The following is a 15,569-nucleotide window of genomic DNA, read 5'->3' on the forward strand; positions in this document are numbered from 1 at the left end:
CCCACATGTACCGGTACCTCCTCTCCATGTCCCAGTCAACTATCCCCAAACCCTCAACACCAAGAAAAACGTTATGATGAGACTTCCATCCCTTCATTTCCTGCCACCCTTGCTCTCCAAACCCCCAATTCCCATGTGTTTGTGTCAGTTTCTTCTTCCCCCTATCTTTCCCAAATTGTATATCTGTATATAATTTTTATAAAATTATGTGTGTTTTAATTCAGTCCTTTGTGTATTATTTTTTTTTTAAAGGCAGTTAAGGTGTCGGCGGACACCGTGCCTGTCTGGGATGTCCGTAATTAGCCAAAATGGGGGTATCCTAAGGACACTATACAAGTCCGTACTGTCCGCAGGCAAGATGAAACTGTTCTTAGAACACACTAGGTTTCCTGAATGTCCACAATTAACCAAAATGGAGGTGTCCTAAGGACACTATAGCTGTCCGTACTGTCCTCAGGTAAGAAGAAACTGTTCTTAGAGCATGCGCGGTGTCCAGGATGTCCGTAATTAACCAAAATGGGGGTGTCCTAAGGACACTATACCTTTCCGTACTGTCTGCAGGTAAGATGAAACTGTTCTTAGAACACACTAGGTGTCATGAATGTCCACAATTAACCAAAATGGAGGTGTCCCAAGGACACTATACCTGTCCGTACTGTCCGCAGGCAAGATGAATCTGTTCTTATAACACACTCGGTGTCCCGGATGTCCGAAATTAAACAAAATGGAGGTGTCCTAAGGACACTATGCCTGTCCGTACTGTACACAAGAAAATGGAACTGTTCTTGGAACACGCGCAGTGTCCGGGGTGTCCGTAATTAACGGAAATGGGGGTGTCCTAAGGACACTATCCCTGTCTGTACTGTCTGTATAACATCTACGCACATGCGCACCACACCCATAAATCCTACGAACATCACGCCTGTCCATAACTGTCCATCTCACTTGTGTCACACTTTTAATCAGTTTCAGGACCCGAACACTGTCGGTAGAATACCCGCGCGCACACGCACAACCGTTCGTGTGCATTTGGTGTCCTGCGCACACCCGTTTCCTTCGCGGACGTGTTTGCGATGTCATCATGTGACCGCACCCATGCTGAGCATGTGTCCTGAATTGTGGACACTCTCCGGGTCCCCGAAGATTTTAAAAGTACTTTTTCAGCCAATCCAAAGTATTTTACAGTAAAATTTCACCATTGCACATGTCCCAGACAATGGCCATGACTTTCTACATACTTTTTGGAACTTTTTGAGCCTTTTTGGGGTGTTCAATCTGACCACGGACACCGTGGGTGTCGGTGAAGTGCGCACCAGCACCCCTATAAAAGGCCACACCCCAGAGCTGATCTTTATTGTGTCTTCCTACTACTGAAGATAACCTGCGTTTGCTGTGCTGCCTTTGCTGAAACCTCATGGCATCCATGGCTGCTGTTCTTCCACCTGGTGCTACATCTGCATCAGCACCACCCCCACCCCCTCCACTACCACCACCTCCCTAAGGGCCTGAAAAGGGGAACAGGCGTGAGGATGTAGAGGAGGATGAAGAGGATGAAGCGGATGAGGTAGTGGAAGTCCCTACTACCAGCACTCGCCATGAGTCTTGGGTGTGGCGGTTGTTTACCATTCATGGTGACATAGCAAAAGCATGTGCGAACAAGGTCACATGCAACAGTGAAAAATGGTGCTGAGTCGTGGGAGGCCTGGTTCGTACAGCTTTGGTATGGCATCTATGAAGCGACACCTAAGGTCGTTCCACGGTGGGGCCATTCGCAAGGTTGTACCTTGTGATCAATGTAGTAGGTTGAGTACCTCTACCACATCCTCCATTTCTGCTCCTCTCACAACAAGAGACAATCCTGTGGGAGAGCGCATCCCTCCAGGTGCCTCACAGGCCATTCACGATGCTGTTGACCCTTACCTTTCGAAGGACACAATATTGTGTATGTACTGCGATGCAGTACTCTGCAGGGGGGAGAATCTTCGAAGTGCTTTCGAGACTGCGGTCAAGGAGCATGAGAAGGTCTGCTACCTACCTAAATAAGGCCCACCCAACATATTCCTCCCTCCAACTGCCCTTTCTTGTCCCCGTGGTTGGTGTCCCTTCCTTAACCTCCTTTCCCCTAATTTCCTGTGTGTCGTGTGCAAAAAAACAAAAAAAATATAAAACAACAAAAACCAAAAAAAGAAAGGCTCTTTTCAGAGCCGCCTTTCACAGTTAAAAAATAGAAGTGGCAAATAAATGGAGCAGGGCCCTGTGCATTTTTTAGAAGTCTGCAGACAGTCCGCGGACATCTAAAATTTTGGGTTTACTGCCCTATCAAAACCATTGCACATTTCTCCGGGAGGAAGTGATGGCTCTGAAAAGAACCTTTTGGTGGCGTTTTTTGTGTTTGAAAAACTTGAAATGGTCAACAACTACTTCAAAATGGATGGCTGTAATTCCAAAAAAGGTCGCAATGCATTTTTTACATTTCTCAGAAAAATCTGATTGCCAGCATAAGTAATATGGACTCCATCTCTGCGAACAAAGTATGTGCTACGAAACATAATATTTACATTGTGAAAAGAGGACATGCCAACATCTCTTAGAAAGGCACAAACAGCCTTATTGACATTGCGCCTCGCTTTCTCTATTTGTGGCCCAAATGAAGAAGAATGCAACCACATTTGTGTCTGCGCAATATGAGAAAAAAATACTTGGGAATTTGGAAACATGTCCATGACCTTTCCAAGTCCTTCTTTCAAATTGCAAAGAAATTCCAGACACATGTCCTAAACTGTTCCCTCCACAATTAATTATAATTATGTCTGGATGGTGCTCCACCTCCAAACTAGCACAGAGAGGTACCAAGTCCAGCCACTTCATTCCACGCACTCCATGCCAGTGCACTTCCACTTGAGGGAATCCAAGACCTGCAGCTACTCTACAGCGTTCTGCATGCACCTCCAACCAATGTATCCATGAGTCTCACAAAATCCAGATAAACTGTTTTCTGAAACACACAGGAAAAAGACTTTCTAACAAACTCTCTCCTTAGACAACGCACCCAGGAATCTTTACTGACCAATTCCTTGCTCTGCACATTCTCATTTGCATGCCTCCCCCCCAAAATCCATGTATGTAACACGCGCTGTACGTGGACTACCGCCATGTCCGCGGACATATCGAAAAATCTGAGCGTGGTGAATGTAAATTTAAATAGTGTACCCCATTTCCCATTGAGGATGGCTCTGAAAAAAGCTGTTTTTTTTTGTTTTTTTGCAGATGCTTTACAGACACCTGTTATTTTGTATTTATTTTTACTTTACTCCTAAAATCTTCACATAACCTTCTCCAAAGCAACACTTACATTCTAAAACAGTATGGCATTTCCCATAAAAGATAAGGAAATGCCATCTTCTTTAAAATAAACAGCATTACTGGAATCAATATTCTCATTATTATAGAAGAGCATACCAGCTCTAAGCATGAAAGCACACAGGCCTCAGTTGATTGCACACCTAGCAATGTTTTGCTGAGGACAAAAAACAGAACTATTGCCCCATATTGCCCTTAGGTACTAATCCAGAAAAAAATACTTTGCCATTTGGAAGGATGTTCATTACTGTTTGAACCAAGTGTTCCACATCTGCCAACAAAGTAGGGGCACTGACATAGCCCAAATGGAAAGCACCATAATGCAAAACTACCACATGGGGACTGTTCATCCCGCCCATATCTTCACAAACGTGTACGATTCCCTCTACATTGCAATCAGGCACAGTGCGCCACACCACCTCCACTCCTTTAACATGAACATTGTTTGCCACATGCCTGCATTGAGCATACTGCTGTAAACCATGCACAAACATATCTCCAAGCACCAACACCTTGACTTTCTACACCTCTGTCATCTTCACTACACTCAGTCTCTTTCAACACAAATCCACAACCTCAACTTCTGATTGGCTGATCCCTACAGTCCCCTTTCCATGCTGGATTTCCTGGAAAACCCTCGATGTTGCACGCCCTGTCCGTTGACAGCTGCGGTGTCCGCGGACCACATAGCTCTTGGACAGCCCCTCTACCCTTTCCACTTCATTCTCTCTGCCATTCCTTCATTGGATAGAGCTAAGCAGTCACACAACCATCCATCCAAGACCTCTACATCTAACTCCATCATCAGAGTTCAGCACTTGAAATGTACGGTCGATCACTCTGAGTACAATAGCCTTCCAAACTAATTGTAGCTGCCCAATGCACAATCACATACCACCACATATATCCTTACCATCATACTCAGACACGCATGCACACAGTAAACATACATTGCAGAACAGCCCAACCCATACCTTCTTTTTTTCAGCAGACCCCAAAGAATGCCTACCAAAAAGCAAGTCCATAGAAAGCAATGCAGAAAATGAGCAAACGACGATTAAAGTGTCCAAAATAAGCATCCATCTCTAGCAGAATTTGTAGAAAAAGTTCAAACAAAACAGCTAATACAGTCAATAAGCGAAACAAAACAAGCTTCCAGTACAGAAAATTTGCCTCCTCTATCAAAATGTAAAACGAAACAGAAAGTGATTAACAAGAATTCAGCTACCACTACTGCTAACAATGCTGCTATAAATCTTGATGCAGTTGCAAGTAACCATACCAAAAAAAGTATTTTAGGAAAAATGTTCCACCACAGAGTCCTTCAGAAACTTATAAAAACAGGAGAAAAATCATGCACAACCCTTAAAACCTACCATAGAAAATTAATCTTAGAAGCTTTGATAGACAGTGCAATCCTTCTCAAACGGAAGTTATTTATTTTAGTGTTAAACAGAATGAAACCACTAACAAAACAAACTACTAAACTACAAAAATGGCTTCTCAATAAACAGAAGGTAAACAAAAATAACTTCTTAAATATCTGTGGAGGTGAATGGAGTCACACCACGAGCACAGAACCATATTGCCATACATAGCAGTGGACGAGGTTATGAAAAACTTAATAATACCATAATGCAACAAGAAATACTGCTTACAAAAATATCCCCTGAAATCTCAGTAGGCGTAATTACGAGTTTGGAGGTAGCCATGGTGCTATTAGCACCATGGCTGCCTCCACACCAGGCTCCATTACCGGGTTCCTGCAATGAGGACTTACCGGGTCATTCCAACATAGGAGAACCCGGTGATTCCTCGTTGCAGGAACCATTCCTCATTCCCATTTAAGCCCCCGTGGGAAGTAAAAAGGATATGGGTGCTCAACAACTCGATTCCTCCATTTCAAAGACATGTATGTACGCAGAGAACAATTTTCTCTAACTGTAGCATACGCAGTCACCATTCTCAAATCACAAGGTCTTACCCTAGATAAAGCATTGATAGATATTGGGAACACAAGATTTAAAGAAGGCATGAGCTACGTAGCATTATCATGCTTACGTACACTTGTCGGTCTATTTCTAATAAACTTTGATGCAAGTACAGTGAACGCTGATATTCCTTGCATTTTAGAATACAATAGACTACGTTCACTATACACCCCCATCTAAAAACCTATCCTGTTCCACAAAAAGCAAAACATTGTAAAAGAAAACTACTTCAAACAGAAATGCAACAGGATCTCACTGCAAATGCTCCAAAGAGAGTAGAAGAAGCTAGTACTTCATCAATTACTACAACTAAAGAAGAATCTATTACTCAAAGTAACTCAGGTTCTTCTTCAAAGAAGCAATACACACTCCGAAGAAATTACTTGAACACAGAACTATCCTGTCCATTTATATTTTCAAATATAACTGGTATAAATTGCTACGCAAATGTAGCAATAAATATTCTATTTCAATTGCCACCAATAGTTGACAACATTTACTTACACAGTACAGACCAATTGTGTTTGCAAGTGTTAGTCCTTCATAGAAATGCAAGCAACAATCCTGACAACACATATAGTGTTCATGGAATAAGACAAGAATTGGCTACTGTGCTGGAATGGTGAAATTCACTATAAACTCACAAGAAGATCCACAAGAATTTCTAATGTACTTCCTACAAGTACTGGAAAACAAAGACATACCTATAAATGAAATCTTCCAGATTGCAACACAAACAAATCCCTAATGAACGTTTTGTGTATGTATCCATACCGAACTGTGAATCCGTTCCATTTCAGCAACTTGTACAAAATGCAAACCATGGCAGATTATGTACTACCTGCAATTCAGATAATCGCTCCACCTTACAAATACAAACACATAGTAAATACGTAATACTAATGCTTCTAGGTTACAATGCAAATGGTACCAAAAACAACTGCAAGCTGACTGGATTCACACATGGTCAAGTATCACTTGGTAAGAAAACCTTCACAACCATAGGTATAATCTACCATGCAGGAACCACAACCAATGTAAGTCACTACAATGCATGTATAAAAAAGAATTGTGGATTGTTCGAATGTAATGATAGTACCATTACTTTAAAGCAAAGATTACCAGCAAATCTTATAAATGCTTATTTAATATTCTTAAAACCAACATTTAATAACTAATCTGTGCATAAACATTAATAAAACTTCAATTAGAAAACTATAAACAGTTAGAATACGCCAACAGGTATCTACCTGCCCAAAGATTATGCAAACACCAAACAGATAAATCAATACCACTAAATTATAAGAAGAAATAAACAGTTTGAATATGCCAACAGGTATCTAACTGCCCCAAGATTTTGCAACAACCAAACAGATAAATCAATACCACTGAAAAATAACAAGAAATAAACAGTTAGAATACGCCAACAGGTATCTAACTGCCCCAAGATTTTGCAGCAACCAAACAGATAAATCAATACCAATGAAAATAACATGACATAAACAGTTAGAATACGTCAGCATGTATCTAACTGCCCCAAGAATCTGCAACAACCCAACAGATCGATTAGCAACTTGAGAATATAAATAAAAATCTATAACCAGTTACAATTCAACAACAAGTATCTAACAATCTGCAACAAGCCTACAGATAAAACATTAGCTAGAAACAACAAGTAAACACTGAAAACACAGAAATAAATGTACTGTACCAAAACAAAAAAAGTTTTTTTTTTAATCCAACATAGATTTTTTTTTCCCACAGACCCATTGATTTAAACAACAAACAAAGAAACTGAGCAAATTGCAAAGTAGACTGGTTTGTAAACTACTAAATATGAGGGTCGAAATGAATCAGAAATGTCTATTATTCAATGTTATAAGTCTTTATAAACTACCTAAACTAACATGATCTTTTCTTTTGTGACAGAAATTGAGAAAGAATATAACTGATCCAGTTACCAAACCAAACACTAAGTATATTATAATAAATAAAACTCATAAATACTGCTCCATAACACAACCATTGAAGCAAACATGTAACCATGCATCACAATAAACAATTGTTACTTCCATGGATATGTTATACTGCAGTGCTTGCTACCAAATTCTACAATCTTAATGACATGACATAGCCAAAACTTCACATACAAACTATACAAATCAAACAGTACATAAACTGTAGATTTGCAAATATTTCATAGATATTCAATTCTATGGATGTGATCTATGGGTGTGATATGAGGTGGTTATGGCCAGGGCCTAGAGTTTGGGGTGCATGGCCTACGGCCTTCAGCCATGCACCCAAAACTCTAGGCCCTGGCCACAACCAACACAGCATATCACCCATAAATCATTCACATATAATCAAACGACCATGCACCCAAGACTCTAGGCCCTGGCCACCACTACCGCAGCATATCACACCCATAGATCATACACATAGAATCAAATGGCATGTACCCAAGCCTCTAGGCCCTGGCCACAACCACCGCAGCATATCACACCCATAGAATCAAACATTTTAACTGGCTATATGGGCTACTGCATTCATTTTGTTTATGTCCGCGGACAGCGCGGCTGTCTGCGGACATGACAAACACATCGGGGGTGCCTGCCACCTAAATAAATACAGCATTTGACCCATCTCTTACTCCCCCACCCTCCCCAAACACTCTTACACACCAACACACTTGCCAAAGTTGTATTTCTCCCCCGTTTGTCACGTGCTGTCTGCGGATGTCCGCAGATCCAAGATAGCGGGTGCATTGAAACAATACGACGCACCTCACGCTTCATTCCAGCAATCAGCGAACATGTCACATGTCCGCAGACATGACGTGAGCTGATTAACCAATCGGTGTGCTGTCCGCGGAGCCAACAGGGAAATGTGTCTGCAGAGTGGACATAGATATCACTAATTTTTATGACCTACTTTTTGGTCATTTTAAAAAAAACTACTGAACGGATTTTCACAAAATTTACTAAAGCACGCTTTCGGGACCAAGCTGCTGGTCCTGCTGCAAATTTGGTGAAAATCCACCCAGCGTTTTTGGGCTGTAGGCGTGAGCGAAGTTTTTTCCCTATTCAGTTTATGGGAAAAAAAGAAGTTTTGGGACCCACCTTTTAACTTTGCCCCCCCTGGACCAAACCTCACCAAACTTTGCAAAACAATTCAGAGTGGGCCATATACTTTTTGTTGTGCAAAATTTGGTGAGGATTCGTCCAGGGGGAGCGAAGTTATAAGCCACCCAAAAAGTGCTCTTCCTATGGGATTAGCAACTTAACCATAACTACACAGCCACTACTGTGGCTCTGTAATATGTAGATATGTTATGTTTTCTTCAACAATTAGATTTATAACCGCAGCTGTCAAAATACATGTGTGGATTGATGCAGCAACAGTTGGGGTGTCTAATTGCGGCTCCCACATGGGATAATCGCGGCTATAATAAAATACAATTCATATTAAAGCATACACATATTAAGAGAAATATCTCTTTCTCTAACCATATCATTTACAAGCTCATACCTATATCGAAACAGTCCAACACATTGTATCCATTACTGCATAAAAGCTGAAATGCAAACTATAAGACCCTACTCACTTAGCCACTATGAATGCCCCTTCTTCACTTTGCTTGACAATTTCCCACATTCCATTTACCTGGTGTATTTTGCATGATGTGCCAAAAGACTTTATTAATACCCAGCATACTCTAGCCATAACTTCACAGTACAATTCCCAAACCACTTCTCAAGAGAAAACATGATCACTCCAAACTTACCAGTTCAAATGAACATTTCCAATAAGCTAGCAGAATCCACAAATCTCCACAAATAAGCAAAAGAACATTGTCAAACAACATAACCAAGTTAGCATTTGTCAGGTACACTGCCTCATAAAACTTCTCAATTGTAAAGGCACATTCACACACTTCTACAATGCTAACACAGCAGTAAATCATCAATATAGGGTCACAGAAAACACCTTAATATCCAATTACAAAGCACATACACAGCTGCAGTATGTGTCCAGGATACAGTTATGCTGCTTGGTTGACACTAAGATTTCTCATGCACCCCCATTCATACCACATCTCCTACGTCAGTGAGAAACAAACATTAATTGAAAATATATTTTTTGTCACACACTCTCCTAAAAACACTGAACTCAAACATAGAAACCCTACTTTCCAAACAGTACTTATAAACTTCACTAAATCAGACACCTAAACATAATTAATTTATCTTAGAAATACAACAATTCTTAGTATACATAAAATATAGAAGAACACACAATCACTCACCTTCAGCTGCTCCAAATAATGAATAGATCTTAATAGCCAAACACAGAACATGTTCCAACTCTGAGTTCTGCAATCAGAATGTGAAAGGTTCACAAAAATGTCACTTTCATAGCTTTCAGAAATCAACAGCACAAAAAGAGGACTGTAAAAAGCAAACAAGTAAAATGCCCAACACATTTCTATTACAGTCTACAACAGTCAATAAACCCCAACATGATCCTTCCATAGAGTACTTTGTAGTGCATCATCAAAAGCAATTAAATAAAACAGAGGGGAAAGATCCAGTGGCGAAGGAGTGATTTCAGAAATTGGCCAAGACTGGAGCGAGGGAGACAATGTGGTCGATGATGATTCTGGAGGAACAGTGGAGCACCTGTTTGGATGACACTTTCATAGATCGGACTTGTCTGGAGACATTGTCAGGTGTTGTCAGGGAGAAGAGGAAAAAGGAAGAGGGGGGAGATGTGGCCAAAGGGGGCCTGAGAGAGGTAGAGGAAAGCAAGGACAAGATGTCCTGTGTTTTAGCGGTGAAACGAGAGCCATACAGAGGGAACAAGCGAGGTGCAGACTGCAGTAGGATTGGCCAGCTCCTTGCAGATTTCAAAGAGTTTGGCCGTGTTGTCATAGGCAGCAAAGACACAGGATTGGATATTGGCCCTCTTCTTGGAGAGGACAGAGAGTTTGTAATGCCTTTGGAGCAGGATGCAGACCAGCCTGGCAAAGGATGCGCCTGAAGTCCTCCACTTCCTCTCAGCCACCCTGAACTTGCGTTTCAGTGAGGCGAAGTCGGAGTCATACCAAGAGTTGCACTTGGAGGTAGACTTCAGACAGATTCTCATGATAGGGGCAAGGATGTCCAGAGTGTTGGAGATAGAAAGATGCAGTTTAGAGAGGGCTGTGTCAGGGTGCGAGCCAACCACAGGAGTCGGAGGAGAAAGTAGAGGCAAAGGCATCCACTGTAACTCGCTTTATGGGCCGAATGACCGAGAAGGAAGGTGGCATTGCAGGGTTAGACTTTGCTTGAGGGGCAAGAAGTTTCAGGTGAGAGGCGAGCAGAAATTGGTCAGTGCAAGAGAGAGTAGTGGCGGGAGGGTTAGAGAGGGGGATTGTCTCATGTGATGAGAGCATCCAAGGTGTGTCCGGAAGAGTGTGTCAGACCAGAAGGTAGAATGGAAAGGGAGAGAGCATCGCATAGGTTACGGACGGAGGGATTAGAAGCATCATTGGTGGATGTTGAGGTCTCTAAGGAAGAGAAGTTGAGAGGCATAGGCAAGTTGAGATGAGAGGTCAGCCCATCCTGAGAGGAAGAGAGTGGTCTGGCTAGGTGGCCTCTACATGGTGTCCACGGTCAGAGAGATGCCAGGAGATATAGAGAGCCTGCAGGATAGGTGTTCAAAGGAGGAGTAGGGCTGCATATCAATGAAAGAAGCAGGGACCCTCTCCAGAACGATCAGGGCCACTCCACCTCTGGGCCAGTTGGTTCTGGGTTTGGAGAGGATCTTGTATCCCTCAGGGAGAACAGTGTCAAAACTCATAACAGAGCTGGCCGTGAACCATATCTCAGTGAGAGCCAGGACATCCAGGTCAATGTCTTCGAGGAGGTGGCAGATGTCAGAGAAGACTTGAGAGTAGCTATGCAGAGTAGGTAGAAGGGCCTGAGAGAGGGCAGAGGCAGCAGACAAGGGTGGCATAGGGGCCAGAGCAGAAGACGAGGTGGGTGCAGGAGAGGCAGCAGAGGAGGAACGAGGTGACATTGGGGCCATAGAGGTGTTGGAAGGAGTGGCAGCAGAAGGGAGGACCACCCTATACCTCCCCCTCTTTGTTTGGATAAGCATTTCACAAGCTGACAATTGGAGTTAAACAAGCAAAGGCTGTTGCATGGGAGTATTTAGGGACAGAAAATTGGAAATAGCGTGGTACCAGACCCTAGAAAACCTTGTGGATTTTGCAGAGAGTCTTCAATTGCATCCTTACAGCCACCAGAACAAATGTTAGGGCTGTCGATGTACGATCCCTAGCCCTCAGGCCAAGCATTCCTCTTGCAGCCCTATTTATTCTGGATTAGCTAGACGGGCAAAGGGGGGTTTACTAAGGGGCTGTTGCAGTAGTGCAGCCTACAGAAGACCATGGCTCTCGAAACATGCAGCTTCTGATGGAATGTAAGGAACCGTAGAATTCCTGTAAAGAGTAAAGGTCAAAATTGCCCTTCTTCAAAGGGTCCAACATGTGAGGAGTAAAAGAAAGAGAGGAGTTAAAAATAACTGCTAGTGTTTTTAGCCTTAAAGGATGGCGGGGATACAGAGACCAAGGACAGCAGCAAAAAATGTTTCCTTTAGGAGCCAACTTTCCTAGTTAAAAAATAAAATCAAAAAAATAATACACAGGACTTTTTAAAGGATGTATGGTCTGCGACAGTACGATAGTCCACGGACACCTGGAAAATTCCAATGGGGTGGGGGAATCAAAATCATTTAAATAGTTTTATGTTAAGAATGGAGGCTCTTAAAAGAAACTGTTTTTCTATTTTTGGGGGGTTTTATATACTGAACTAACAAATGTTCTACTGAACCTATTTATTTTTTCTAATTTCCACACAAACTGCTTGTTTAAAGTGAGCCATCCTCTCACAGAATGGTAATAAGTTTACCCATTTTAACCCACATTCTGCATACTATGAAACTTCCACTTCCTCCAATCCAATAGTAGCAGACATGCCACAAGATTCACTTTAAACCCTCAATGACTGGATCCAGGAATCTTCCACCATCCACACACTTTGCTTCTTCACAGCCATAGCCATTTTCACTACACACAACAAAGAAAAACCTTCCTACCATGTACTCCTATACATTCAACTCCTCCTCCAGATCCACAAAACCAGATTGGCTAATCACCCTTAAAAGACCCAGATGCCACGTGCGGGTCTGCAGATTACAGCGGTGTCTGCAAACTCAACGGCATCTGCACATCTTTTTTTCACCTATAAAAACAGCTCCAGGTCAACTTTATTCTACTCCCCAATCCTTTCCAGGCCCTCTTTCTGCCACCAAATCACCCCAAAAGTGTTTCCCAGACTTTTTTCTCACTGCGCTGTTTGCGGTCAGCGGCGATGTCTGCAGACTTGGCGGCACCTGCACACCCTTTTTTCACCTATAAAACAGCTCCATATTATCGTTATTCCACTCCCCCACCCTTTCTAGGCCCTCTTTCAGCCACCAAATAACCCCAAGTGTGTTTTCCAGATGTTTTCCACACTGCGCTATCCGCAGATACCAGCCCTTGTCCGCAAAACCAGCATGGCGACCGTTTAAAAAATATGACACACCTTACGTTTTTCACCATGCAATCAGCGGGCACATATGATGTCCGTGGACCACACGCTGAACCCTGAATGGTCCACAGGCATCCGAGGACCCCGAATCAGGAAATGAGTCTGCGGACCGGACATATATATCACTATTTCTTTTAACCTACTTTAAGGGCATTTAAAAAAATATATCCTGGACGGATTTACACCAAACAGGCCCTGTAATATATGAGATGTCTTACCTAATACATTTATATGTGTCATCTTCTTTGTAGAATAGGAGTAATTCTGAAACAGAATGAAATGTATTTCATAATGAAATAAAAAGAAGAATATTGATATTTTTTTCTCATAACAGTACTAAGTGTTACTGAGTGAATACCGAATGTACCAATAAAGGTTGTTTTCATTAATCATGCTACGGAGAAAAAGATAATTCTCTTTGGAGACAAAATAAACTTCTATTCACTTATTTAATATATATTTATGTATACAAATATTTTCTATCTCACTTATTACAAGTATATCTATATGACAGGTTAAATAAAAATGTTAGTATGACACCAAATCCAGGACCCACAGGGGCAGAAGAGGCAGAAGATCCAAATACAAAAACCGTAAAACCAAAAACAGGAGTACAAACCTGGTCCCAGAATCCTCTACAGTGCAACAAAACATAGTGGTAAACCTTACAAGCACAGAGCTCGCTCCACATTTAATAACGGCACCCAACAAGGGACTCAACTTTTGTCCCACAAGTAAATATAATTATTTCTCTACCATCGTAGACTTGTTTCAATTATGCGGAAAAATGTAATTACAAATTTTTTTTGCCAACTTGAGCATACAGAAACATCCTAACTTGCAAGACGTTCCATCAGACCTATCGGTACAAGAAGTGGAAAAGACAATAGACTTACTCAATATACTGGATCCTGACGAACAATACACCATGGAAAAGTTCTTATCAGAACAAGAAATCGACTCAGGACACTCAGAAGCCACTAAACTCAAGCGCAAGTCTAAATTCATACCAATGTTAGCAGCAGATAACGTAATTGACACTTTTTGCAAAGCAACACAAAATGATTTAAGAACCATTTATCTTAAAGGTATCACTCAAAGAAATTCAAAAATCGATGTTACTTATCTTCAAAATAAAGCACTCAAAGAATTGCAGGACAATCAAGATATCACAATCAAGCCATCTGATAAAGGAGGCAACATTGTTATACTCTACATAAAAGATTATGTTAAAATGGCAATGCAACACCTTCAAGACACCCAATGTTACGAGCCACTGCATTCCAACCCACTACCACAGCTACAAGAAGATTGGAGGATCATGAGCAAACATTGGAGGGATCAGTCACTATTAACAGATAAAGAATATGTCTATCTAAACATTCCATTCCCCATTATCTCAACAATATACTTTCTACCTAAAATACACAAAACCTATACAGAGTTACCTTCATGCAGACCAATTATTAATAGCATTGGATTCCTTACAGAACGGATATCAGAATACATTGATCATCAACTTTAATCACTCATCACGTCATTATCATCATACATCAGAGACACAACCCGTATTATCCAACAATTGGAAAATATACATTGGGATCATGACTACTGGCTCATAACGATGGATGTTTCTGCACTCTACACTAGCATTCTACACAGCAAGGGATTACTAACACTGGAATACTTGCTTAAACATAGGTTCATATCTTACCATTAACAAAACCAGATTGTCTTGGAAATGTTATATTTCACTCTGAGCAATAATATGTTCACATTCAACCAACAAACATACAAACAGATCCAAGGAACCGCCATGGGTGCTAAACATGCCCCAGCATATGCCAACTATATACATGGGGCACTATGAACTGGAACACGCATGGCGGCACCCATCATTTACCGATTAGATCAATATTAATTTTTGGGGTTGTTATATTGACGACATCATCATGATTTGGAATGGCAGTATCCCACAATTTCAGAATTACTTCCAACACCTCAACAACAATACTTACAATTTGAAACTTACCACCAAATACAGCCAATCAATAATTAATTTTCTGGACATCACCCTATATATAGAAAATAATATGATTCACACAACTCTATACATAAAACCAACTGCTGCAAACAGCTTACTTCATGCAACAAGCAATCATCCAATCCACGTTATCAACAATATCCCCTACTGAGAAATGCTAAGAATAAAGAGGAATTGCACTACCAACGAAGAATTCGTCAAACATGTATCGCAAACAATGAATAACTTCAGAGGAAGAGGATATAGTCAACATCTCACCTTAAAGAGCTATCACAAGACCCACAACAGGACCAGAGCTCAGCTCTTACAAGAAGAAGGACAATCCTTTACAACAGTAAGTTCTTATAATAAAACACAATTCATTACTACATACAGCACTAACAACAAAATCATCAAAAGGATCAAAAATAATTGGAACATCCTAAAGGCGGATAGAGATTTACAAAAATCATTGGATGATTATCCTTTAATCACCTTTCGTGAAGCTACAAATCTAAAAGACAAATGAAGTCCATCCCACTTCCAGACAAAGAA

Source organism: Ambystoma mexicanum, chromosome 10 (assembly GCF_040938575.1).
Source record: "Ambystoma mexicanum isolate Mex_15411 chromosome 10, UKY_AmexF1_1, whole genome shotgun sequence".
In the NCBI taxonomy this organism is placed as follows: Eukaryota; Metazoa; Chordata; class Amphibia; order Caudata; family Ambystomatidae; genus Ambystoma; species Ambystoma mexicanum.